Source organism: Manis javanica, chromosome 17, assembly GCF_040802235.1.
Source record: "Manis javanica isolate MJ-LG chromosome 17, MJ_LKY, whole genome shotgun sequence".
NCBI lineage: Eukaryota > Metazoa > Chordata > Mammalia > Pholidota > Manidae > Manis > Manis javanica.
Window position 1 is genome coordinate 34,908,369 of NC_133172.1, and position 6,000 is coordinate 34,914,368.

The following is a 6,000-nucleotide window of genomic DNA, read 5'->3' on the forward strand; positions in this document are numbered from 1 at the left end:
TAAGTCCTCAAAGACCAGTAGAATTGGTTGTTATTAGGAGACGATAAACCACTGGTGTATGCTAAGCCACACGCTATGATCTCATACACACACACACACACACACACACACACATATACATACATACATATAAAATCTAATACACAGTTACAAGACTATTGTAATAATCCAAGTGCAAAATAATGGAACCTACAGAGGGCCTGGGTGGTAGTGGATTGTAAAAGTAGAAGCAGCAGTGAGTGAGATGTTTTTATTAAGGTGGAACTGACAGACCTTGTGATGGACTAAATGTGAGAAAGTAGAGTCAAGGATGACGGCAAGGTTTGGTCCCAAAATATTATAAAAACAGTTATTGAAATGAAGCAGAAAGTGAGAGATTTGGGAGATATGAAATAAAAAATTTCTACTTTAGACATATTAAATGTGAGATGCCAACAAGTTTTCCAAGCAGAGTTGTCAAGTAAATAGTTGTATGTAAGTCTCAGGCTAGCCATGGAGATATGAGTCATTACTATGTAAATAATTAAATCCACAAGACCAAAGGAGATGACTAGGAAAGTAACTATAGAGAAGAAAGCAGGCAACTGAGGCAAAGGGATTTCAAAGTTGAGGGAGATAAGGGAGAATGAATAAAAGGGATAGTCAATGAAATGGAAGAACAGAAAAGAACGCGGTATCCCAGAAGCCAAGTGAAGAAAGTGCTCATTCAATTTAACTATTTATGATGTGATTGTTATTTCCTAAGAACTGTTGTAGATGCATGTATATCAACAGTAAATAAGACAGGCATAGTCCCTGCTGTCACGAAGTGTACAATCTCAGGGAATACTGTCAAAAACAAAAATTGAGCCAGCAAGCAAAGAAAAGGAGAGGGTGCAATAAGAAGGTGGCAGCTCCACGCCAGGGATGAGCAAACACTGATCAGGGGAGACCTTGGCTTCTTTGAGGAGGTGAAAGACCCAATATGCGGCTAGAGCTAACAACTGAAGGGGGGAAGTGAAAGAAGTAAAATCTACAGGAATCATGGTAAGGAGTTTGAAAATGGAAACCATCAAAGAGTTTTAAAAACGAAATGGTGTACTCTCTGTAATATTTGAGAATAAATTCAACTGCTATATATCCAGTACCTACCAAGTTCCTGGTGTTTATTTAGGTCTATAAGAAAGTATATGTTAAAGTTGTTGGAATTACTTTCCCTTTTAGAATTTATATTTATCCCTAAGTTATATCAGCAAAATTGTCTATTAGAAATTTTTTAAAACATGAATTTCCTTGCTAATGCTATCAGCCTGGCTGAATCTGGATGACAGCTAAGACCTTTCTTCAACTTAGCTGACAATGTCACCTACTCAAGAGTAGCTGAGCAGATACAAGTAAAACAGCTCTCTCACCAATCCAACATACAGCATAAAAGCATATGTTTAATTCACAGGAATTTTCATTGAATCCTCACTTGACCCTCTACACAATTTTAGATCCCGAAATAGGATATGCTCACCTAGTTTCTAGATTAGAAACAGGAAATCAGAATCGAGAGAAGCTGGTTACAAAGAATGGGAGAGAGAGGAAAAAACAGACAAATACCCCAAAAGGTATAGTACCTAGAATCATCCAGAACAACATGTTCTTTAAGAATTTCATCTCATTGTATTATTTCTTCACAAATTCACTCCCTTAAAAAAATTTATATATATAAAAAAATTTATATATATATATATATAGAAATGTAGTCCATGTTCATTATTTCATAAATATTATAGTACATCTTAGGTGTGACCAGAGTTGGATTCATTTTTTGGATCCCAGTCACAAAATAAGAGTTTAAAATGACAGATTAAAAAAATTCACCCCTATCATTATACAACAATGTAACTGTAATTCATCCCACTAACCTGTACAGTTAAAATGGTTAAGATGGTAAATTTTACTTTACACGTATTTTATTTGCTAGGTTCCTTTCGCCACCAGGGGGCTCCAGACAAACATGCAGTTACCCCAGCAACAGAGGTTGCCTACAAATGTCTTTACTTAAACTGTACAGTGGGATTCGCAAAATACAGTCCACTGGTCAACCCTGGCCCACCACCTGTTTTTACACAGCCTACATACAAGCTAAAGCTTGAAATGATTGAAAAAAATCAAATAATGTTGTTTCATGGCACAAACTGATGTGAAATTCACATTTTGGTGTCCACGAATAAGGTTTTATTGAACATAGCCTTGCTCATTAATATATTACTCAAACAATGAGGATGGAACTGAGTGGCTGTGAGAAATACTGCTTCCTATCGCTACTTGGTGCACTAACAAACTACAGCAACACAGGTCTAACTCCACAGCATTCTGAGTGCAATGCACTTTGATGTAGTGCAACAATTTTAACTTACCAGTGCATACTTAGCACATCAAAACAGGGAAGAGGAAAGTGGACTCTGAACTGAATGTCATCTTTCAAGACACAGACGAGTGTGGGTTATTTTGTTATCAATTTCTGGCAAAGCATTCTGTTTATGGTGCAATGACATTATGGCTATGCTACAAGAATAGTTTATACATCAACATTACCACAATAAACATTCATCACCATACACCCAAATAATGGGAAAGTGGAAGAAAAAGAAAAACAGAATACCTTATTATAGCAGGATTTCTTCACTTAAAAAAAATGAGGCTGCAAAGAAAGTTTCTGAATGGCTCATTTGTTAGCCAAACACATAAAGACATTTACTAATGGTGTTTCTTTTTTTTTTTAATTTTAATTTTGGTATCATTAATCTACAATTACATGAAGGACATTATGTTTACTAGGCTCCCCGCTTCACCAAGTCCCCCCCACATCCCCGTTCACAATCACTGTCCATCAACATAGTAAGATGCTGTAAAATCACTACTTGTCACAGAGTTCACAGTCACTATATTTATAAAGAGCTCACGCACCACAACAAACAAAAAGCAAATAATCCAATTGAAAAATGGGCAGAGGAGCTGAAGAGACAGTTCTCTAAAGAAGAAATTCAGATGGCCAACAGACACATGAAAAGATGCTCCACGTCGCTTGTCATCAGAGAAATGCAAATTAAAACCACAATGAGATATCATCTAATGGTGTTTCTTAACAGTATGTCTGATTAAAGAAACTGAAGTTGTTCAGAGAAAATAAATTTGTATGAGGCCATTGGCCTTTTAGCAAGATTGGCTAGTTAAAAATGAAGGACAGTGGTAACATCAATAGGCAATTACAAAACAAATCAAATGGTTTCAAGTGGATTTACTTGGCTCCTTATGTATAACCAAATGTTACTGATTCTGCTATTATTTGTTTGAAGAGTTAACGAAAACATTAAAGTAACTGAAGAGGTAGCCTCTATGAATAAGTAATATACATGGAATAACTTTAGGCAAGAATTATTTTCAAAGACATTGAGAAAACAATAGTACAACCTAAGTGGGCTCTGTTAGAATGGATTTTAACTGGTATTGGTAAAGATACATGTAAGAAAACTATGATAAGAGTACCTTGAACAGCTGTATATGCCACTCAATTAGACAATCTACAAGAAGTCAGAAAATTCTTATGAATACTCAAATCACCAACACTGACTTATAAGAAATAGAATATCTCCACAGATCTATACCAAATAAGGAGATTGAATCGATAGGCAGATAAATCACTCAACAAAAAAGTCCAGGGCAAGATGGCTACACTGGTTAATTTTACCAAACGTTTACTAGAAGAATTAATAGCAACCCTTCTAAAACTCATCCAAAATATACAACAGAATGGAACACTTCCTAAACACATTCTATGAAGCCAGTATTACCCTGATACTAAAGCAAGACAAAGATACCACACAAGACAAAGAAAACTACAGGCCAGTCAATATCCCTTATAAATACAGATTCCCAAAATCCTCAACAAAATATTAGCAAACCAAATCAACCAGCACATTCAAAAGACCAGGTGGAATTTATCCGAGGAATGCAAGGGTGGTTCAACATATGAAAATCAATTATGTTACAAGATGAAGAAAAAAACCTATTTACATAATCATTTAAGACATTTTCATAATAAAACAAAACCAATCTAAACACCTCAGCAAACTAAGAATAGAATGGAACTTCCTTAATGATCAAAGGCATTTATGAAAAACCCATGGCTAACATTATAATTAATGGTGAAAAACTAAAAGTTTTCTCCCTAAGATCAGGAACAAGACAAAGATGTCTGCTTTCACAACTGCTACTCAACACTGTACTGGAAGGCCGAGACAGAGCAGTTAGGAATAAAAAGAAATAAAAGGTATACAAATTGGAAAGGAAGAGGCAAAATTCTCTCTATTTACAGATGACATGATTCTATATATAGAAAATCACATAGAACTCACAAAACACAACTAGAGCTAGTAAGTGAATTCAGGAAAATTGCGGGGTAGAGAAATCAACATATAAAATTCAGTTGTGCTTTGGGGGGCCATGGGGAAGGCAGGATAGCACAGAGAAGACAAGTAGTGACTCTATAGCATCTTACTACGCTGATGGACAGTGACTGTAATGGGGTATGTGCTGGAGATTTGATAAGGCGGGGACTAAAGTAACCACAATGTTGCCCATGTGATTTTATATTAATGATACAAAAAAAAAAATTCAGTTGTGCTTCTATATACCAACACTGAACAATCCAATTAGGAAATTAAGAAAATAACTCTAACTACAATAACCTCCAAAACAATGTAATATTTGGAATAATTTTAACCAAGGAGGTAAAAGACTTGTACACTAAAAAATATAAGATGTTGCTTAGATGATAAAGATCTAAATAAATGGGAAGAATTCCCTTGTTCATGGATGGGAAGACTTGATTTTGTTAACATTTCAATACTCACACTGCAATCTACAGAGTCAATGCAATCTTCTACCAAAATTTCAGTGGCTTTTTCTGCAATAACAGAAAGACCAATCCTCAAATTTATATGGAACTGCAAGTGGCCTGGACCAGCCAAAATAACAATGAAAAAGAAACAATTCACACTTCACAATTCAAAACTTACCACAAAGCAACAGTAATCAGAACCGTGTGGTATTGGTGTAAGGATAGAAATGCAGACTAATGAATAATGAGTCCAGAAATAAACCCAAAACATCTACGGCTAATTGACTTTTGACAAGGTGCTAAGATGATTCAATGGTGACAGAACAGTCCAGTCCCTTCAACAAATCATGCTAGAACAACTGCATAATCACATACAAAAGAATGAAGTTGAACCCCCAACTCACATCATATACAAAAATTAACTTAAAATGGATCAGTGACCTAAATATAAGAACTAAAACCACAAAATTCTTAGAAGAAAACATAGGCGTATATCTTCATAATCTCAGATTTGGCAGTGGATTCTTAGATTTGACATTAAAAGCACAAGTAACAAAAGAAAAAAACTGATGAAATGGACTTCATAAAAATCACAAACTTCTCTGAGGGAACAAAATAGCAGCAGACTCACAGATTCCAAGAAGAGACTAGTGGTTACCAAAGGGGAGGGGTTGGGGAGGGTGGGTGGGGAGGAAGGGAGAAGGGAACTGTGGGATATCATGACTGCTGCACACGGTGTGTGTGGGGTCACAGGGAAGACAGTGTAGTTCTGAGAAGACAAATATGGACTCTGTGGCATCTTACTACACTGACGGACAGTGACTGCAATGGGGTATGGGGGGGACTCGATAATAAGGGTAAATGTAAAAACCACATTGTTTTTCTTGTGAAACCTTCATAAGAGTGTATATCAATGATACCTTAATAAAAATAATTACAAGCTTCTTTGTATGAGAAGATTCTATAAAGAAAGTGAAGACAAACCAGAGAATGGTAGAAAATATTTGCAAATCATATATCTGATAAGGGTTTAGTACCCAAAATATATAAAGATCTGACAGCTCAACAACAAAAAGACCAAAAATATAGACAAAGGACTCAAGTAGACATTTCTCCAAAAAAAACATAAA